The sequence below is a fragment of the Mustela lutreola genome, chromosome 1, assembly GCF_030435805.1.
Source record: "Mustela lutreola isolate mMusLut2 chromosome 1, mMusLut2.pri, whole genome shotgun sequence".
In the NCBI taxonomy this organism is placed as follows: domain Eukaryota; kingdom Metazoa; phylum Chordata; class Mammalia; order Carnivora; family Mustelidae; genus Mustela; species Mustela lutreola.
In genome coordinates, this window is record NC_081290.1 from 273,802,879 (window position 1) to 273,826,744 (window position 23,866).

A 23,866-nucleotide genomic window follows, 5' to 3' on the forward strand; every position below is an offset into this window, starting at 1 on the left:
GAGCACTTTTTCATGTGCTGCACATGTGCTTTTCATGTGCTTTGCAGAAATGTATGTTCATGTCTTCTGCCCATTTCTTGATTGGATTGTTTGTTCTTTGGGTGTTGAGTTTGATAAGTTCTTTATATATTTTGAATACTAGCCCTTTATCTGATATGTCGCTTGCAAATATCTTCTCTCATTCTGTCAGTGTCTTTTGGTTTTTTTGACTGCTTTCTTTGCTGTGCAAAAGCTTTTGATCTTGATGAAGTCCCAATAGTTCATTTTTGGCCTTGCTTCCCTTGCCTTTGGCAATGTTTTTAGGACGAAGTTTTCCTTTGGTTGAGGTCAAAGAGGTTACTACCTGTGTTCTCCTCAAGGATTTTGATGGATTCCATTCTCAGATTGTGTTCTTTCATCCATTTGTAGTCTATTTTTTGTGTGGTGTAAGGAAATGATCTAGGTTCATTTTTCTGCATGTGGCTGTTCAATTTTCCCAACATCATTTGTTGAAGAGACTGTCTTTTTTCCATTGGATATTCTTTCTTGCTTTGTCAAAGATTAGTTGACCATAGAGTTTAGGGTCCATTTCTGGGTCCTCTATTCTGTTTCATTGATCTATGTGTCTGTTTTTGTGCCACTACCACACTTTTTTTTTTTACTTTGCGGTTCATAGTTTTTTTTATTTTTTCATTTATTTATTTTCAGCATAACAGTATCATTATTTTTTCATCACACCCAGTGCTCCATGCAATCCGTGTTCTCTATAATACCCACCACCTGGTACCCCAACCTACCACCCCCCCGCCACTTCAAAACCCTCAGATTGTATTTCAGAGTCCATAGTCTCTCATGATTCACCTCCCCTTCCAATTTACCCCAACCCCCTTCTCTCTAACTCACCATGTCCTCCATGCTTTCTGTTATGCTCCACAAATAAGCTTCAGCACAGCAAAGGAAACAGTCAAGAAAACAAAGAGGCAACCCATGGAATGGGAGAAGATATTTGCAAGTGACAGTACCGACAAAAGGTTGATATCCAGGATCTATAATGAACTCCTCAAACTCAACACACACAAAGCAGACAATCATATCAAAAAATGGGCAAAAGATATGGACAGAGACTACTCCAATAAAGACATACAAATGGCTATCAGACACATGAAAAAATGTTCATCATCAATAGCCATCAGGGAGATTCAAATTAAAACTACATTGAGATATCACCTTACACCAGTTAGAATTGCCAAAATTAGCAAGACAGGAAACAACATGTGTTAGAGAGGATGTGGAGAAAGGGGAACCCTCTTCCACTGTTGGTGGGAATGCAAGTTGGTGCAGCCTCTTTGGAGAACAGTGTAGAGATTCCTCAAGAAATTAAAAATAGAACTTCCCTATGACCCTGCCATTGCACTCCTGGGTATTTACCCCAAAGATACAGATGTCATGAAAAGAAGGGTCATCTGTACCCCAATGTTTATAGCAGCAATGGCCACGGTCGCCAAACTGTGGAAAGAACCAAGATGCCCTTCAACGGACGAATGGATAAGGAAGATGTGGTCCATATACACTATGGAGTATTATGCCTCCATAAGAAAGGATGAATACCCAACTTTTGTAGCAACATGGACAGGACTGGAAGAGATTATGCTAGGTGAAATAAGCAGAGAGAGTCAATTATCATCTGGTTTCACTTATTTGTGGAGCATAATTACCACACTCTCTTGATGATAACAGCTTTGTAATAGATCTTGAAGTCTGGAATTGTGATGTCTCCAACTTTGGCTTTCTTTTTCAACATTCCTCTGGCTTTTTGAGGTCTTTTCTGGTTCTGTGTAAATTTTAGGATTATTTGTTTCAATTCTTTGAAAAAAAAATGGATGGGATTTTGATAGGGATTGCATTAAATGTATAGATTGCTTTAGGTAGCATCAACATTTTCACAATATTTGTTCTTCCAATCTATGAGCATAGAACATTTTTCCATATCTTTGCATCTTCCTCAATTAATTTGGTGGATACTCTATAGTTCTCTCAGTACAGATTCTTTGCCTCTTTGGTTAGGTTTATTCCTAGGTATCTTATGGTTTTGGGTGCAATTGTAAATGGGATTTACTCCTTAATTTCTCTTTCTTCTGTCTTGCTGTTGGTATATAGAAATGCAATTGATTTCTGTGCAATGATTTTATATCCTGACACTAATGAATTTCTGTACAAGTTCTAGCAGATTTGGGGTGGAGTCTTTTGGGTTTTCCAACATAAAGTATCACATCATCTGCAAAGACTTATAGTTTGACTCCTTCTTTGCTGATTTGGATGCCTTTAATTTCTTTTGTTGCTGATTGCTGAGATTAGGACTTTTAGTACTATATTGAATAGCAGTTGTGATAATGGACATCTCTGTCATGTTCCTGATCTCAGCGGAAAAGCTCTCAGTTTTTCTCCATTGAGAATGATATTAGCTGTGGGTTTTTCATAGATGGCTTTGATGATATTGAGGTATGTGCCCTCTATCCCTACATTTTGAAGAATTTGATCAAGAAAAGATGCTGTAGTTTGTCAAGTGCTTTTTCAGTATCTATTGAGAATATCATATGTGTCTTATTCTTTCCTTTATTTATGTATTGTATCGCATTGATTGATTTGTGGATATTGAGCTAACATTGTAGCCCAGGATTACATCCCACTTGGTTGTGGTGAATAATCCGTTTAACATACTGTTGGATCCTACTGGCTAGTATTTTGGTGATGATTTTCACATTTGTGTTCATCAAGGATATTGGCCCGTAATTCTTTTTTTTGATGGGGTCTGACGGTTTTGGGATCAAGGTAATGTTGGCATCATAAAATGAGTCTGGAAGTTTTCCCTCCATTTCTATTTTTTGGAACAGTTTCAGGAGAATAAGTATTAATTCTTCTTTAAATGCTTGGTAGAATTTTTCTGGGAAGCAGTCTGGCCCTGGCTCTTGTTTCTTGGTGGATTTTTGATTACTGCTTCAATCTCCTTATTGGTTGTGGGTCTATTCAGGTTTTCTATTTCTTCCTTGTTCAGTTTTGGGAGTTTATATATCTCTAGGAATGCACCCATTTCTTCCAGATTGTCAAAGTTGTGGGTGTATAGTTGCTCATAATATGTTCTTATAATTCTTTTTATTTCTTTGTTGTTCATTATGATCTCTCCCCTTTCATTCATGATTATATTAATTTGGGTTCTTTCTCTTTTCTTTTTGATAAGTCTGGCCAGGGGTGTATCAATCTTATTAATTCCTTCACAAAACCAGCTCCTAGTTGCATTGATTTGTTCTTCTGTTCTTTTGGTTTCTATTTCATTGATTTCTGCTCTGATCTTTATTGTTTCTCTTCTTCTTCTGGATTTAGGCTTTCCTTTCTGTTCTTTATCCAGCTCCTTTAAGTGTAGGGTTAGGTTGTGTACTTGAGACATTTTTTGTTTCTTGAGAAAGGCTTGTATTACTATGTACTTTCTTCTCAGGATTGCCTTTGCTCTGTCCCACAGATTTTGAACAGTTGTATTTTCCTTATCATTTGTTTCCATGAATTTTCTAAATTCTTCTTTAATTTTCTGGTTGACCCATTAATTCTTTAGTAGGATGCTTTTTAGCCTCCATGTATTTGGGTTCTTTCCAAATTTTCTCTTGTGATTGAATTCTAGCTTTAGAGCATTGTGGCATAAAAATATGCAGGGAATGATCCCAATATTTTGGTACCACTTGAGACCTAATTTGTGACCCAGGATGTGATCTATTCTGAAGAATGTTCCATGTGCACTAGAGAAGAATGTGTATTCTGTTGCTTTGGGATAGCATGTTCTGTATATATCTGTGATGTCCATGTGGCCCAGTGTGTTATTTAAGGCCTTTATTTCCTTATTGATCTTTTGCTTGGATGATTTGCCCATTTCAGTGAGGGAAGTGTTAAAATCCCCTACTATTATTGTATTATTGTTGCTGTGTTTCTCTGATTGTGTTATTAATTGGTTTATATAATTGGCTGCTCCTATGTTAGGGGCATAGATATTTAAAATTGTAAGATATTCTTGTTGGACAGACCCTTTGAGTATTATATAATGTCCTTCCTCATCTCTTATTATAGTCTTTGGCTTAAAATCTCATTTATATGATATAAGGATTGCCACCCCAGCTTTCTTTTGATGTCCATTAGCATGGAAAATTATTTTCCACCCCTTCTGTTTAAATCTGGAGGTGTCTTTGGGTCTAAAATGAGTTTCTTGCAGACAGCATAGTGATGGGTCTTTTTTTTTTTTTTTAATCTATTCTGATACCCTGAGTCTTTTGAAGAGGGGCATTTAGCCCATTTACACTCAGGGTAACTATTGAGAGATATGAATTTAGTGCCATTGGATTGCCTGTATGGTGACTGTTTATGTATATAATAATAATAAAATATATATACATATATATATTTTATATATTAGACGGTGAATAGAGAGGAGCCTCCCACTTGATTTTGGGTGTATTTTGGTCTCTTAGAAGAAATTACCTTACAAAATTTTAAAGAAAGGAAAAAAATATACATACATATATACTCACAGACAAAAATAAAAGTAAACACGATGAAAAGGTGGAATATGACTATAGAGATGAAAATTTAAAAAAATTCTAAAAAAGGAGTTGATAAGATATGTTGTTTAGTAAAAGAAAGGAAAAGAAAGTGGAGAGTTTTCTCAGGCTGGAGACTAGAACAAAGCCCTGTGCTAGATTTAGGGTATATTTTGATGTATTAGAAGTTGTATCCCAAATTTTTCTAGAAGATTGATATCCAGGATCTATAAAGAACTCCTCAAACTCAACACACACAAAACAGACAATCATATCAAAAAATGGGCAGAAGATATGAACAGACACTTCTCCAATGAAGACATACAGATGGCTATCAGACACATGAAAAAATGTTCATCATCAATAGCCATCAGGGAGATTTAAATGAAAACCACATTGAGATATCACCTTACACCAGTTAGAATGGCCAAAATTAACAAGACAGGAAACAACATGTGTTGGAGAGGATGTGGAGAAAGGGGAACCCTCTTCCACTGTTGGTGGGAATGCAAGTTGGTGCAGCCTCTTTGGAGAACAGTGTGGAGATTCCTCAAGAAATTAAAAATAGAACTTCCCTATGACCCTGACATTGCACTCCTGGGTATTTACCCCAAAGATGCAGATGTAGTGAAAAGAAGGGCCATCTGTACCCCGTTGCTTTTTTTCCTATCACCTAAGGTAGAAATCCCTATAATAACAGCTAGTTCAGAGGTGAAGTTGTTTAGAGTATGTCTTTGATAAAAATATTCTACAGTTGTCTTCTGCGTAGGAAATGTGCAATTGTGTCATTGCTATATCAAGAAAAAATTTATATTTCTTTTTGGCTTCAGGAAGAGAAAATAATTTGTTCTAGGAAGAGCCCAGATTTCAGTATAAATGGTGCCCATAGAATTGTGCAGCAAGGCATCTTTAATTTTGGGATGAATCCTCTTGCATTATTCAATACTCATTCATTTCTGGTTAATCTTTATTTCTCAACTCAATAAACATTCTTTGACTACATAGTTGGGAGTGAAACTATGAATTTTCAGCAGAATCCTTTGACATTATGCCTTTTGTTTATATATATTAACTGTCCCATTTGTATACAATCTAATTCAAAGCTTTACAGAGAATTTTTCCACTAAATATATAACTCAGAGATTTTCTATACATGTGACAGTTTTATGCTGATTAGCAATGTCCCTTTGATCAGCAGCTTGTAAATGCATAGAGGTTTCTAATTGGAAGAAACTAGAGTCATCATTTAGTCACATATTGATATGAAAGAGGAACCATTAAAGATTAAAGAAAGCAAGGGGGGAGCACACTATACTTAAACTCACTAAACTCACGTAGTTTGACGTCAAGACCATCATTCTTTCTATGAGTCATATTGTTTTTAATATATGAATGAAGTTTTTGATTATTCTCTGGTCACATGAATTATTACCGAAGATTACTCTGTGGCTTCAGAGCTTCCTCATGGCATTTTTCACCCCTGAGTTTCTGATGGTGTAGATTAAAAGTTTATTAACATGGGTGTTAATATGGTATAAAACACTGCCACTGGTTTGTCAATGGGAAAGGTGACCATGGGCCAAAGGTACATGAATAGGCAGGATATAAAGAATAGGATAACTATGGTAACAGAGGAGATGCAGGTAGAAAGGGCCTTATGCAGTCCTTTATTACTGTGAGTTCTTAGGGAGTAAAGGACGAGGACATAGGAGGTGACAAGAATAGAAAAAATGAGGAGACACATCAGCCCACTGTTGGTAGCAACAAAAAGTCCAAAAATGTGAGTGTCAGTGCAAGAGAGTTTTAGTAGAGGGAAGAGGTCACAGAGGAAGTGGTCATTGACCCTGGAGCTACAGAATGGCAACCAGACCTTAAAAAGAATTTGAACCAGAGTGTGAGGAGATTCCTCAGCCTTGGCCATGGCTACCAGGTGGCCACACATTTGCCTGTTCTTTGCAGTCTTATAGTGTAGGGCCTTGCAGATGGTGAGGTAGCAGTCATAGGCCATCACTGTGAGCAGGATGATCTCCACTCCTCCAAAGAAATGCTCTGCAAAGAGCTGAGTCATGCACACACTGAAGGAGACAGTTTTTTTTTTCCCGTGAGCAAGTCAAGTATCATTTTGGGAGCCATGGTAGAAGAGCAGCAGCTGTCTACAAACAACAGGAAAGACAGAAAGTAATACATAGGGGAGCCCAGGGCTCTGCTGGATTTGATCGTCATGTCAAGGAGTATGTTGCCTACCCCAGTGAGAAAGTAGATGATTATAAAACAGTGCACTAGAGTTTTGGCACATCTGGGTTCTGTGTCAGGCAAGGCAGGATGAATTCTGTCACATTGTTCATTTGTTCGTAAATCCACTTTGGTATCTGGATAATAGATTTGTCTATGAATAGCACAGGGATTGCAATTGTGGCAGGTGAATTTTGATCAAGCAAATCATTTCTGTCAGAATTGCTTTCTTTCAGACTGAAGGCAACTCCAGGCAGATAAACTCAGACTTAAAGTTGTGCCTTATTACTAGTTATAATGAACACATTGCCTCTTCACCCTCTGACTGACACACAAACATATTCACACACACACACTCATCCAGATGATGAGTTTTACAAATGCACAGCCCTTCCTACAATTACACATGGTTGGATATTCATGCCATCACACACACACACACACAAAGAGATGGAATAGAGTATATTAATGCCTTCAAATAAGATATAGATTTGTTAAAAAAGAGAAATAAAAAAAAGTTTATATGTAATTTCTGGCTGAAGAAGAGCATCTAAAGCAGATACAATGGTATGAGAAACAGGACAAATTAATGGATTCAGTTACATAAAGTTCAGCAACACACTGGAAAAATACTTGAAACAAGTACAATAAGTAACCATTTTTATGCAAATGGTTTTTGCAAAAAAGATCTACTCATACCATTGTGAAAATAAGGGCATAGTCATCAAAGGAGTATGTTTAAATAGTGAAATGCTTTTGATTGACGGGTTGTCCAAGATTTATGATAGTTACATTATCCAGGGCTGGTGACTGTGTGTTGATATAAATCCTTCTGGAAAGAAGTTTGACTCCATGTAATAAGGGCTTTATAACTGGTTATGTCTAGTATTCCTTCAGTTTGGGAATCTATTCCAGATTAAAAAAATGGATAAAAATTAATCGTGCAGGTTGTATTCCATAATTCTTTGATGATAATAAATAAGTGAGCATGTTCCAAATATTTGCATTAATATGAATAATTAAGTGAATTATAGTAATGAAATATCAGGTGGACATTAAAGTTATTTCAAGAGTTTGTAGTGTGGAAAGATTTTTCTTCCAATATAATATTGAGTGGAAACCACAAAATATAAAACAGTTTATGTATTATGATCTAAAATGTCCAAAATGACATGTATACATAGAAAGGTATTTGTAAAAAAATACACTATAGAGATTAATAGTGTTTACTTGAGTTACGAGTTAAGGGCATTTTTACATTCTTTAAAAAATTTTTTCGAACCAAGTTTTCTATAGTAGATTACCTTCATAACCAGTGAAAAAATTTAGTGAAAGTAATATTATTTTCTTATCTCTGGTGTGGGTTCATAATCTCCTGAGTGACTGTGCTTTTTTTAATAGACTAAATATAGTCATTATGCATTAAATTCTGTGAAAGTAGGTACACATATTTAAATCTAACTCACCATAGGGACCTAGTATTACCTTGAGAACAAACTACTAATAAAAAAATCAGTGTACCTACCTGTCTGATGCCTTTGAGGAAGAAGTAACAGATTCATTCCAGAACAGGTGTCTTCTCTAAGAACACACTTGGAATGGAGGATGCTGTCACTACCCATTCCCAGCAACTGCTCTGCAAGTTCAACCATTTTTATCTTAGGTCTATTTCTTTTGCTCACTTAGTTCCTTGAAAATTATTGCTGAGAGAGAATTCCTAAATAATTGAGTTTATCATCTGGGCTTACTTTTGGATTCTAGGGTCACACCTTCCTGTGAGTGCCATGCCATGTATCCCAGGTGAAATACTTATTCTTTTCTTTTTTTAAAGATTAAAAAAAATTATTTATTTGACAGAGAGAGAAATCACAAGTAGGCAGAAGTAGACAGAGAGGCAGGCAGAGAGAGATGGAGAGGCAGACTCTCTGCTGAGCAGGGAGCCTGATGAGGGGCTCAATCCCAGTACAATGGGATCATGACCTGAGCTGAAGACAGAGGCTGAACCCACTGAGCTACCCAGGTGCCCCCAGACCCTTATTCTTCACTTAGCTTCTAAAGAGTTGGACTTCATAAGAAATTGAGGGGAAAGCCTAAACAACTAGGGAGACATCTCTCTCCAACCCACCGTACTTCACATTTGTCATTTGTTTGTTTGTTTGTTTGTTTTGGTGACAATATGAATTATATTGTAAAGACTACTTGATCTGAGATCCACACTGATATAAAGCTATGAAAATAGCATACTTTATTAAAGCACAAACATTAGGGATTGCGAGCAGCACACAATCAGCAACAAATGCAAGGTCCCTGAAGTAGCAGGCAAGTTAACTGCAGTTAGCTCTTACAAGTCTTTTTCTTAGTAAGCCTGTGCTCAGCCCAGAGTTATTTTCTTTGGTCCTTGGGAGTCTGGATCCAGCCATGTTGGAAACTCAGAACCAAACAGCTTCTGTGACGTGTGGCTGGTTATTTTTATGTGGTCTTCCTGGGTCCATCTTTATTAATATTTTCATGGATGGTTTTAAGTTTTATTTTTTTTTTATTTTTTAAAAGATTTTATTTATTTATTTATTTGACAGAGAGAGATCACAATAGAGTAGCGGGCAGAGAGAGAGGGGGAAGCAGGCTCCCTGCTGAGCAGAGAGCCCAATGCAGGCCATGATACCAGGACCCTGAGATCATGACCTGGGCCAAAGGCAGAGGCTTAACCCACTGAGCCACCCAGGCACCCCATTAGGGAAGTTTAAAAATGGGTATTAGGTGTTAGGGAGGCTCCAATCTCTGAGCTACCAGAGGATTAATATTAGCATCTTCAACCAAGATGGCGGCCAGGTCAATTTATCATTTTCTCTGGGGGTCATGACATCTGTGACCAAAGGGGTGGGGGAGAGCCAGCTGGGCTTGGTTAGCAGCCCCTCTATGATTGTGTTTAGGAAGTGGTCCTAGGGCCTGGGATGAAAGGCACAGAATGTTCTGTTCACTGGGGCATGGGTGCATGAGCCAGTCAGAGTCTATAAAATAGCCTTAATAATACCTATCTCACAGAGCTCTCGGGGAAGATGACACAGTATAACCTCTAAGCCAGTGAAAAATGCTATTCTAATGCTAAAGCCCCAATGGTTTACACCTGTAGGCTAGAGAAGGTGCTCTTAATAATAGACATCTGAATCATGCTGAAGAGAAAAATTTTGCTGGCTCATCTATTTGCTAACTGTGTGACACTGGACAAGTTCCTTAGCCTTTTTATACCTGAATTCCCACATTTGTAAAAAGGGGTTGATAATGGTACCTATCAGAGGACTGTAGTAGGGTTCTATAAGATAAAGAGCAGAGATTCACTGCTGTCTGTTATTTTCTGTAAAGATATCAAAGCTCATGGTGTGACCAGTTTGTTTGGATTTCTGGCAAGAATTGTTTCAACTAGTAATATATATATATACATCTCCATTAGTCTTTTGGTTGCTAGACTCTGTACACATACAGAAAGTAAAGAAGATCTATTTAAAGTAGCAAATACTGATTCATAGGACATTATAATTTTAAAATCTTTCTATGAAAATTTGATATGTCACCACTAAAGAAATCTGACAGTGAAGTTGGGAGTCCCTGAAAAAGTTGTAGGAATAAAGGAAAAAGGGACACAATGAGGACTGACAAGTAATAAATTAATGTCACTTTGCTAAGTATGGTATTTTATATAATTCTTATATAATTCCAAGAAGACAGTACTGCTAATTCTGTTTTATGTGTAAAGAGGTCAATGTTCACTGTGAGCATGGTTCGTCAAGATCCGAGAAGCTAACCATTGGTAGAGCTTAGATTTAAATACAAGGATCTAATTCTAAGCCCGAGCTCTAACAATTATGCTGTGGTACCAGGTAGACACTGGTTCTGTGATGTGTCTCATGCACTGGGAATGATCGGCATGGGGGTGCTGATAGAGACTCTGGGGGATTATGTAGAGTCTCTGGTTCTCCCAGCAGTGGCAGGCAGGACACATTCCTCAAACAGATCCCAGATGCCTCAGTGACCATGAGGAGAGCCACAGAAAAAAAGGAGGACATTTATCTTCCTTTCCTACCTTTGGCTCCAATCTGAGAGATCTGCCTAAACATTATCTTGGAAATTTTCTCTCTGAAAATTTCCTGCAGAGTGGAAGGAAGACCAAGTAGATGTTCAGACTGAGGAGCAGGGACATCTTCTACATGAATGGGGTGTGGTAGGTTCCCAGAGAAGTAATACATCAAAGCGATGATGAATTTATAGTTCTTATATTTGCAAGACTCTATGTATGCCATTTCACTTGCTAGAGTCTGAAAAAGAGCCCTATATAAATTGACATTATTGGGAAGAATACTGAAAAGTTGTGTAAACGTTCATCTGATGAATGTGTTATACATAACTTACTTAGAAAATACTTTTCTGAAATGAATTGAGAGAAGTTTTTGTATTTTCTACTATTGTGATACTGTTGGCTAGTATTTGTTGAATCCTGGCTAACTTTGGGAGCTTGGCTATGTTATTTACCTTCCACATGTGTCAGTTTCCCTTTATGCAAAATAGAGATAACATTATTTCATAGAGTTGTTACAAGAATGAAATTAGTCACTACGTGGAACATCAGCATATGTGTGAATATTTTTTAGGATGGGAGAAACTTGGTATGTTGAAATGCCAGGGGACAGAGCTAAGAAGGAAGTGTGGGGCAAGGGGAGAGAGAGAGATTGATTAGAGATGTATGGAGAGCGGTCAGTGGAGGCACATTAGGTGTGGCCGACACTGTCACCCACAGTTGGCTATTTCCCAGCTTCTTTCTTTCTAAGGAAACTCCATTTCTTTAGGTGTTCAGAGGAAAGTGTGGTCCATCCCCAGGCCACAGTTGTGACCCTGGATTAGTCTAAAACAATTATGGTAATGTCCTCCTCTTTTCAGTGATCAATTTAAGGGCTAGCATGTGACAAAATTTTGACCAATGGGAGACAAGAAAAACTGAGATTTCTTTTGGGTGATGCTTCTCTGTTCCTAAAAAGAGAATCAGGAGAACAAATTCTCTTTCCTAGTAATGCCTTCAGTAAGGGATGCCGGAATTGCCACCTAGAGATGCATCAGTGGGCTTTTGAACTAGGAAGTTGTCTCAAACAGCCAAAGAGTGTACACTGTTTATAAGGTGATTGCTAGCTTGTTGTTGGACTTTACCTGAAACTGCTTTTATTTTTACTGAAGGATATAACATTATGAGATGTGAAATACCCATAAGTTCTGGGTTATATCAGATAATTATTCTAATAGAAAGGGAAATGAACAGAAAATTTCTTTTATTAAATAAAATATAAATATAGGATTTGTGAAAGAGGGAACCGATTGCACACATGAACAAGTGACTGCCTTGCTTTTGAGCCCTATTAGATCCTTCTGAGGAGTTACTTACTCTCATAGCTGAATAGATCCTACTCTGTGACCAATTTTTGGTGGATTCCTAACAAGCAGTTTTAGCTTATAGATGGCGGCTCTGGTGTGGAGAGCCATCACTCAGTCTGGGAAGTAGCTTCATAGAGGTCAACTAATTGAAGAGGAAAATATAAATATACTTCGTGGATTGAGCTACAGGTTAATGCAGTCTGCTTCAGGGGTCCTGGATGACAGGAAGATGTAGAAAACCCAGTGTTACATCAAATGAAGGATTTGAGTGAAAATTAATTCAGTAGTAAGAAGTAATTGCTGTTAATGAGGGAACCAATCAATAATAATGTTACTGTTATTTGGTTTAATACTGGTATAACTGGTAGATTTAATTTGATTTCCACAAAATCTATAATCCTATTATTAATGATTAAATTTATTAGGAAATTAAATTAACACCTTCCATGATAGTCATACAGTGAAATCTGGTTAGAGAAGGAACTAGAATTAGTTAACAATCAATTAATTGTTATACTAAATCAACATATTGATACTTTTCATAAAAGTTTAATTTCAATAGTGTGATAGAATAGTCCTTCAACTTGGGCATGATTGTCAACAAGTTTGTGGTAGAATATTTGGTTAACTTAAGTGCTTATCTAAACAATACCCATCTCTTATTTGATGATATAAGTAATGGGCATTTTGGAAGTTGTATGTTTTCCCCTGTCCTATAAATGGTACAAAATATGCAAGAGAAAGAATGACTATGAGTGATTTGTAGTCTTGACCAAGAGTCTGAGCGTGCACTGTATATGAGTCATTTACTACACAACAGGAAAGTCTAGCCTGATCTCTGGTTATGTTTGGCTTTGACTCTTGGCTAGGATAAGACCACTGGGAGTTTTGGTCATTTTTGCAAAGTCCCAAACTCCTTTGATAGTCCCAAACACACCAAGAATCATTTTTTTACCAATGGCCTTTACTCAACATAACTGGCTTGACCAGAAGGACATAAACACCTTATTACAAACTTCTGCCTTTGCTTTCCTGAAGCCAGGACTTATCTCATGGTGATTTTGGTGGTTCAAAAGGAGATGAAGCTTATTTCTCTCTGTGAATAAGGACTCATGGGAGATTGTTTGGACATTTATAGAATATTCAGTGCTTTCCTGTATCCTGTTTTTTGTTTCACATTAACAGTGGTCTTAAATACATTATATGAGAATGCTTTCCGAGGTCTTGTGAGTCCTTTCAGATATATAAACTTGCAAAACCTTTTCCATTAATGACTCCACTAGAAGTATTTGCAGGATAGGTAGGATAGAATGGGATGAACAATTATGCAATTCCACAGTTTATATCTTCACCATTTCACAACATTTTTCTTTGGTGTTGCCTGACCCTATGAGCATCATTATGTGTTTAAACTTACGTGTATTGATGGAAGCTAATACTGATGCCCAAGACATAGCATCTTTTCTCTTCTTCTTCTTCTTCTTTTTTTTTTTTTAAAGATTTTTATTTATTTATTTGACAGAGATCACAAGTAGGCAGAGAGGCAGGCAGAGAGAGAGAAGAAGGGAAACAAACTCCCCGCTGAACAGAGAGCTCGATGCGGGGCTTGATCCCAGGATTCTGGGATCATGACCTGAGCTGAAGGCAGAGGCTTAACCCACTGAGCCACCCAGGTGCCCCAGACATAGTATCTTTTCAATTAAATTTGAAAACATGTATTCCTCAGGTACTTTAGGGTGGACCATATCTTCATCTCATGTAGCTAAATTACAGATAACTACAAATGTAGCCCAGTTACCAAATGACAAGTTCAATACTGTGATTCTTTCCCTATCAGAGCTTAGGATATCTGCCTGGGTGTGTGCCTAAAGATGTGTTAACACAACTGCTGTCATATTCAGCCATGTGGAAAAATAGTATGGTTGAGCTGGGAAATCTGGTGATAGGGAGAGATTGGGGGACAAAAATAGTAACAAATGGAAACATGTAGAAACACTTATAAGTGGATCCTAATTCCAGAGAAGAAAATCATGCTATTTTCAAGAGACAACTTTGGAAAAAGAATTAGTACTATTACCACTTCTCTCATAGGCTACTGATGAAAGACTTACTAGAGAAATCCTTTGAACTTGTTTTCTCTATAGTAGTGAACTTGCCTTCCTGCTCAGGCTCTACCTAAAACCCCCCAACTGGATAATTTGGAGAAAAGAAGTGAGGTTACACATTGACAACTCCATTCATGGGTAGATGACTATAGGTATAGTTTGGCTTTATAGGTTATATTTACCATGTGGTCATTTTTCAGATGATCTGAGAAACACTACCAATAAATCATACACGAGACAGAATGTTGCATAATAGACATTCTGTGTGGTCACAAGTGGATATGATAAATTGCTAATCTTACAGATAGAATGGAAGGTAGATTATTGCTGACTTCCAGAGCTGGCAGAACTTCATTTGCTCCTTTGAATATACCAGATGTGGAAGTAGAATGAATGTGTTTAGGAAAGCAGAAATAAAACCCAGTCAGACCTGAGGGAATCCAACTTGGGTTTGATATAATGGCTCAATATTTCTGACTTTTCTCCTCTGGAGGTATGTAAAGGACATTCCTGGGAAATGCTATGACATACCAGATGGAGCAGTATTTGGGATAGAACAGAGCCAATTGATAATCTAATAGGGCCATACAATACTTTTTTGTGAAACCTTTTCCCCAAATTGCACAAAACAATCAATGTCCAATGGCAACAAAAGATCTGGTGATTTAATTAGCACTGTTATTTAATTACCACCTTGCTTTATCAGTTTATAAAGGCTAATCATGATGAGAAAGATTTGCTCCCCTAAACAGGGCCACCAGAGGGCTCTCTGTTGCAGGAGATAGACTGTGGCTTGAAATTGGGTTGGGATAAGGTAAAACTGTAGTGAGTGGAGAAAGTGGGTAATTGCTATAATGCAATACCATATCTATCACTGTTGATGGGAGAAAACTTGCACCTTATGCAAGAAAACATATTGACAATTTTAATCACTACATAATCCAGTGTCTGTAAAGTCTAATGGCCAGAAGAGCTAGAGGTCCAAGGCAAAGAGGAAGTTTTTATAGGAACATTATGGTAAGCTTAATTTACGGCAGGATGTTATTTCACAATGTTGCCTTTATTGTTTTGTAATGGCCTGATACCACAGATATATCTGTCAGTTTTATTTCCCCTGTGGTTTGATTGTTTGGGAATGAACAGATAGAGGAAGTAGATTGTGTTGATCCTATTAGGGAAGGGGTGGCAGATGGATAGTGTTACACAATGATACTTGGAAGCCAGTGTATGAAACTAAACCTGTACTATGATATCTGGAATCTGATTATATACACACACACCAGTAGGAATCCAGAATTTAATAAAAGGTGGCCTCCAATACTATTCCAGTCACTGGGAATATGTAGTGCATGGGAAAATTTGTTGGGAAGGAAGAGAGAATGATCCTGTAAGTTCACTAGCTTTATGGTGGTGGAACACTAATCTTCCTGACATGGCTTTCTGGTAGAACAAAGGATTTGTGAGTTTGTTGATGAAAACATATTTTGTAACGTTGATTTGATGCCCACAATTCTTATAATACCCATGGAATTTGATTTAGCAAAAAAGAAGTGAATTTGTTCTTAGAGAAATTAAAACTGTATGAAATGGCTCCATTAATATGTAAAAACATTTTAAATAACTGGATAATGTAAGAAAAGCCTAACTGAGCTGCAAAAAATATTCAGATTTTTGTAGGGATTACTAATTATGAGTGGTATGCTTTGTTCACAGAATTTCTAAGTTTGTATTTAATGTGGCCAATCTGGTGGTCACTAAAGTATTAGTAGGATTATTTTTCTACATAATTTATTGTTGAAAGTGTTATGAGCTAAATTTTAAAAGATGCATGAGAATATGTAGAAAGGAGATATTGACTGAGATCATAGGTTGGACTGGGAAGCAAAGAGTTAGAAGCTTGTTAGCAACACATTTTATCTCTATACACAGGCCTTGGGCAAGAGGGTTAGTTGATTCAGTTAAAAAACTATAGAAACATGTTAATGAGCTCTTGGGAAACACACTTATGGTATTTACCAGGGGGGAAATTCTTGAAGCAGGATGCTATGGAATGCTTGAAGCAGGATTTATCTCATTTACCTAGAATTACTAATGGAAAACAAACCTAGAATTCTGTGGGTTTATGGGGCATGGCTTTCTGGAAAATCTCCCCTCCCCCCGGAAAATCCTTTAATTTAATTTAATTTTTAAAAAGATTTTATTTATTTGCTAGAGAGATAGAGAGAGCCAGAGAGCACCAGTGGGGATAATGACAAAGGGAGAAGGAAAAGCAGGCTTCCGGCATAGGGAGCTCAATGTGGGGCTTGATTCCAGTACTCTGGATTCATGACCTGAGCCGAAGGCAAACACTTAACCAACTGAGCCACCCAGGTGCCCTGCTTTCTGGAAAATCTTGCACAAGCTGTGTGGCTATTCGAATATAAAGTGTCATGACCAAAATAGTTTCCTTTTATGTAAATGATGGCTGAATGCATTACTTACAGAAATCGTATGTTATGCATCAAGCAGAGAGCACTTGAATACAGTAAGAAAGGGCCTAAAGAGTGATACTGACAGTCCTGAACTTCTCCAGTTTTCTGCAGTATCTCATAATTACTTGTATCCTTTCAGTTATTAATAAAACGTGAAACCAGATAAGATCTTTAATTTTTGTACATTTGACCTTGCAATCTGATTCTGTTTTCTCAATCAATAAAGTCAGATGTTTATTTTTTGAAAAGACTTAAAAACTTGATGAATTATGAACAAGACTAGTCAAGAACAAAAGAGAGAGAGAGGGAGAGGCAGAAAAAGTTATCCATATGAGGAATGAGAAAATTACTATAATTTTTAAATTGAAATTAAAATAAGAGGCTTTTATAAAAGCTTTATGACAGTAAAAGTGAAATTTTAGATGAAATAAAAAATTAAAGATCTTATCAAAACCTATACAAGAGGAAATAAAAATTTGAACATTTCTTTTTATATTCATTTAATTCTCTAATTAAAGCCTTATCTCAAAAATTAAAGGCTTGATGTCTTCCCTGGAGAATTTACAAAATATTGAAGGGAAAATTTTTCAAGAGAAAAAGAAAAGGTGAGGATTGTATAACCATGAGACTAAAACCTGACAAAAACTTTACAAGAAAGAATTACAGGATGATTTTGATATAAAAATCCTAAATAAAATATTAGTAAATTTAATCCAGTAACATTCAAAAGAGTAACACAACTTGGCCAAATTGTATTTGTTCCAAGAATGCAAGATTGTTATAGTGTTAAAAATTTAATCAATGTTTCACAGACCTGTACCCCTGGGGATAAAAATATATGTTTATAAAAAATAAAAAATTAAAAAAAAACAAAACAAAAAAAACCAAATAAAATCAGAATAAAAGATATGTAATGCTGAAAAAAAAAATTAATCAATGTGATTTATCACCTTAGTAGAATAAGTGAGAAGATCCGTAGAATCATCTCAACAGATGTGGAAAAAATGTGATAAAATTAATGACTATTTTAGATTAGAATATTCAGCAAATACTAGGTACTAGATATTTATAAATCCTCCAGATGGTACTATTTGTGCAGAGAGAAAAATGAATGAAGAAAAAAAATGAACAGAGCCTCAGATACCTGTGGAATACCAGCAAGAGTACCAACAGGAGCATAATGGGAGTTCCAGCAGGAGAGAATATAGAGAAGCAGAAAGAGTATTTGAAGAGATAGTGGCTTGTATTTTCCAAGAACATTAATCTACCATCCAACAACAAACTCAAAATAGGATAAACACACACATATGAGGTAACAATCAAATGACCTAAAGCCAAAGACAAAGAGAATCTTGAAAGTAGAAGGGGGAGGCAACTCACCATGTACAAGGGATTCTCATTGAGACAAACAGCTGATTTCTCATTAGAAATGGTAGGGTCAGGAAACAATGGGATGGTATATTCCAAGTTTTGTCAACTAAGAATTCTATATTTAATACAAGTATCTTTCAAAAATGAAAGAGAAATTAAGAAATTTCCAGATAAACAAAACCAGAAAGGTTTCATCACCAGCAGACTTGCTCTCCAACAAATACTAAAGGGAGTCCTTTAGACTGAAATGAAGTTGACACCAGGCAGTAATTTGAATCTACATGCAGAAATCAAGAACTCTAGTAAAAATAACTACATAGGTAAATATAAAAGACAGTATTTGTGTACTTAGTTTGTATCTCCATTTTCCTTCTATCTGATTTAAAAGGGATCTGCATAAAGCAGCAATTATAAATCTGTGGCAAGGGGCTTACAGTATATAAACATGCACATTGTATGGCAATAAAACACAAAAGGAGAGAGGGACTAGAGCTACACGGAAATAAAGTTCTTGTGCGGTATTGTAATTGCTCTAGTATTAATCTGAGTTGTATTGTTTAAGATTTTAACTATACTTTCCAGAGAAACCAAAATAACTTTGTTATTAAAAGTTCAATTAAAAAAAGCCCTAAAAAACAGAAAAATAAGCAATAAGAAAAAATAGAACACTATGAAATATCTATTTAGCCCATCAAAAAAGGCCGTAGCAAAGAATAAAGATGTAAAAAAGAAAGGACAGTGGAAAACAAATAGCAAAATAGATGTAAATTCTGTCTTAACAGTAATTACATAAAATATACATTTTGGAACTTCATTTAAAAGGCAGAGATTCACAGAATGAATATAAAAATATGATCTAAATACAGTTGAACCTTTTTTTGTTGTTATTTTTCTTTTTTGTTTCAAGTTTTTATTTAAATTCTAGTTAGTTAACATATAGTGTATTATCTGTGTCAGGAGTAGAATTTAGTGATTCATTACTTATATGTAACACCCAGTGCCCTTGAACAGCATGGGTTTGAACTGTGTGGGTCCACTTATAGGCAGATTCTTTTCAATAAATATAGTACAATACTATAAATGTATTTTCTCATTCTTAAGATTTTATTAACATTTTCTTTTCTCTAGCTTACCTTATTGTAATGATACAGTATATAACACATATAAAAATATGTGTTCATTGACTATGTCGTTGATAAGGCTTTCGGTCAACAATAAGCTATTGGTAGTTAAGTTTTGGGGGAATCAAAAGTTATATGTGGGTTTTGACTGAGGTGTCAGTGTCCCTAACCCCCACTTTTTTCAAGGGCCAACTGTATATTTTGTCTATGAGAAATATAGTTTAGATTCATAGACACAAATAAGTTAGGAAGGGAAAGTATGAAAAATCTATACCATGCAAAAGGTAATCAATTGAGAGCTGAAATTTTTATAGGTTATTTTATATTAACATAAGATGGAATAGACATTGAGATGTAAATTACTAGAGACCAAAAAGATACTTTATAATGATGAAAGAGTCAATTAATCAAGATATGATAATTATAGATTTATATGTAGCTAATAGAGCCCCAGAATTCATGAACACATATATAATACTGACACAGAAGAAAGAATACACAGACATCTTCAACACTAGTAGCTGGAGACTTTAATATCCCACTTGCAATAATGGATAGAGAGCTTACCAGAAGTTCAACAAGAAAACAAGAGGCTTAATACTATAAACCAGCTATACCTAACAGATAACTAATATAGCTCTTGAATGACAGCAGACTGTAAATTCTTCTCAACCTCACGGAAAACATTCTTTTTAGGTTGGATCATATATGAAGACATAAAATAAGACTCAATAAATTTAAAAGTATTGAACCTACAAAGTATGTTCTCTGACCACAGTGTAACAAAATTGGAAATTATAATAGGAAGAAATTTGGGAACTTTATAAATGTGTGGAAATTATATAACATACTCTTAAATAACCAGGGGTCCAAGAGGAAATCATGAGGAAAACTAGAAAATATTTTGAGAGGAATGAAAATGAAAACACCACATACTGCAACCTGTAGAATGCATCTAAATCAGTGATTAGTGGGAAATTTATATCTGCATATACCTATATTAAAAAAAAAAAAGAAAGGCTTCAAATAATTTAACCTTCCCCCTTAAGGCATTTGAAAAAGAAGGGCAAACTAAAACCAAAGTAAACAGAGGAAGGAAATAACAATGATTAGATCAGAAACAAATGAAGTAGAAAAAAGAATAGAGAATAGAAAAACAATCAAACCAAAAGGGGGTTCTTTGAAAAAAAAAAAAAAAAACACTGAAATGACATCACAATTCCGGACTTCAGGCTCTATTACAAAGCTGTCATCATCAAGACAGCATGGTACTGGCACAAAAACAGACACATAGATCAATGGAACAGAATAGAGAGCCCAGAAATAGACCCTCAAATCTATGGTCAACTAATCTTCGACAAAGCAGGAAAGAATGTCCAATGGAAAAAAGACAGCCTTTTCAATAAATGGTGCTGGGAAAATTGGACAGCCACATGCAGAAAAATGAAATTGGACCATTTCCTTACACCACACACAAAAATAGACTCAAAATGGATGAAGGACCTCAATGTATGAAAGGAATCCATCAAAATCCTTGAGGAGAACACGGACAGCAACCTCTTCGACCTCTGTCTCCTCTATGAATCTTAAGCTTGTTGGTACATGCTCTGCCTCTCTCATTTACTTAAATGTCCTGTAATTCTTTCTTCATAGACTTTAGAGAAATATTTAAATAGACTTTCACGAAGTGCAGGATTTGATAGTGCATTGACCTCTTAACTCCTCAGAGGATTAGTAATTGGTCCTGTTGGAATCTTTGCTGGAAGCTTCAGTCACAGTTTTTTTGCTTACTCCCCCTTGGTACTCACAAATATCATTAGAAGCCAGTTTTAGAAATGGGGGTGTGCTTTGGTGAGACATGTGTCTGTGGCTATAGATTAGGGTGAGGTTTTGTTAAGACAAGTAGGAAAGCTTCCTGATAGGGCTTTGCTGCTCATTTCGACATTTTTGAGCCTGGCACAGGATGGGGGTGGTTTAGGCATAGGTCAGAGTTCAGAGGATGGACTTCTCTCTGAACATGTCACTGTTCTAAGTTTATAGTGGTCCTGAGAATAGAAAGGTTATGTGCTATGTAACTCTGGAAGACTGGCATTTTTATTAGTTGCAACAATGGAGGCTCATATGGCAGAATTCTCAGATATCAGAGATTGGATAATTTATGATCCATAGATCCATCAATTTCCTTTGGTGTGTGTATCGAGATGAAGGATTCTCATGGGAATATAGCTTTTTTCTCTATAGCTCACAGAAGGAATTGTGCAGATTTACAGTAAAGAACAGTATTTCCACATGGTAGGGGTTGAAAAATTCCCACTGAGCCAAACATTATACCTAAAGACATTCAGAGGTAGAGGATGGAAAAACTACAGAAAGGAGGCTCCGGTACAGTCTTTTCTCCCTCAGCTTCTGGGGTGTTGAGGAGCTGGTTGAAATCCTGCACCAAATCACCTTGAAAAAGTCAACATTGGATTTGGATTTCGATAGGGATTATACAGACTCTAGATCACTTTGGATAGTATGAACATCTTTACAACATTGATTCCCACATTTTAGAAAGACATCATGTCTTTCCATTTATTTGCACTTTTTTTTTGTTTTAGTTTTCTTTCATAAATGTTTTGTTGTTTTCAGTTTGCAAATCTTTTAAATTTTTTAGTTTAGTTTATTTCTATGTATTTCATTTCTTTCTTTCTTTCTTTCTTTCTCTCTCTCTCTCTTTCTTTCTTTGTAACAGTAATTCTGACCTTATAAAGGAAGTTCAGGTGTGTTTTTCCTTTGCAATTTTTAGACGTTTTTGAGGAGTGGCATTTATTCTCCTTAAATGTTGTGTTGTAGATTTTACCAGTGAAGCCCTCTAGTCTTGGGATTTTCTCTCTTCAGAGGTTTCTCCTTATGAATTTAGTTTTCTTGTTCATTATTGATCTGTTCAGGTTATATATTTCCTCATGTGTCAGATTTGATAGATTCTATGTTCCTAGGAATTTATCTATTTCTTCCAGGTTAACCAACCTTTTTAGCATATAATTGGAGTAGTGTCTTATAATCCTTTTATTTCTGTGGCATGAGTTTTAATGTCCTCTGTCCCATGTGTGATCTCTTCTTAGACCAGCTAAAGTTTGACAATTTTGTTTTACTTTAAAAACTACTCTTGGGGGACACCTGGGTGGCTCAGTTGGTTGGACGACTGCCTTCGGCTCAGGTCATGATCCCGGAGTCCCGGGATCGAGTCCCGCATCGGTCTCCCAGCTCCACGGGGAGTCTGCTTCTCTCTCTGACCTTCTCCTCGCTCATGTTCTCTCTCACTGTCTCTCTCTCAAATAAATAAATAAAACCTTTAAAAAAAAAAACAAACTACTCTTGTTTGAGTGATATTGTTCTATTGTTTTCCTAGTCTCCACTTCATTGATTTCCACTGTCCTCTTAATTATTCCTTCCTCTGGAAACTTTGGACTTAGTTTTTTTTTTTTTTTTTCCATTTCTTGAAGCATAGTGTGTTTGGTCTCTTGAGATCTTTTTATTTTTTTTTTATTTTTTATTTTTATTTTTTTTTTTTTAAAGATTTTATTTATTTATTTATTTGACAGAGAGAAATCACAAGTAGATGGAGAGGCAGGCAGAGAGAGAGAGGAAAGCAGGCTCTCTGCTGAGCAGAGAGCCCGATACGGGACTCGATCCCAGGACTCTGAGATCATGACCTGAGCCGAAGGCAGCGGCTTAACCCACTGAGCCACCCAGGCGCCCTCTTGAGATCTTTTTAAATGTGGGTGTTCATTGCTACAAATTTTTGTCTTAGTATTGCTTTTGCTGCATCATATAGGTTTTAGTCTGTAGTTTAAAGTTATTTTGTTTTGACATATTTTTAAGTCTGCTTTTTATTTCTTCTTGGACACAAAGGTTGTACAATAATGTGTTATCTAATTTCCATGTATTTGTGAATTTTTCAGTTTTCCTTCTGCTATTGGTTTTGTTTCACTTCACTGTGTTCAGAAAAGATATCTTTGTAGGATTTCAACCTTAAGTTTCTTTTAATTTTTAATTTTTATTAACATATAATGTATTATTAGCTGTTGCGCTCTCCCTGCCGGCAAAGATGACGCAACACACACACAGGTAGATGCACAAGCTCTTGTTTATTTCCTGGTCGATCTTTCTCCTCCCCTTGCGGGGAAGTTCCCTTGCCTTATATAGGGCATAACAGCCAATCACAGAGATGTTCACGTGAACAGGGAGTATACAGCCAATCACAGAGGTGTTCACGTGAACAGGAGGTATCTGGGGCTTGTAGGCAGTGGTGGCATACGGTGCTCATTTGACGAGCTCGAGGTCACCTGTGGCCAGGGCGGATGTTTTTTAGGCTGTCTGTACTGCTGTGGCGCCATCTTAGGAGTGCGACTGGCGCCATCTTGGGGGCGTGACCCCGACAGCTCTCCCTTCTTTATTTATTTGTATGGATAAGGGACCGTGCCTGTCTTAGGTTGGGACCATCAACTTGTGTCTTTACCCATCATCAAATACTGTAAAGCATGCTGCAGCTTCTGTCTTAGTTTGGTACACCGTTATTGTCCTCATTACCTGTCATTGACTACCAGTCCAGC

At 36.5% G+C, this 23,866-nt stretch overlaps 1 pseudogene; it reads right to left on the reverse strand.

Moving 5' to 3' along the window:
* Positions 1 to 6,007: 6,007 nt before the first annotated feature.
* Positions 6,008 to 23,650, reverse strand: LOC131807234 (olfactory receptor 4C5-like; annotated as a pseudogene).
* Positions 23,651 to 23,866: the final 216 nt, after the last annotated feature.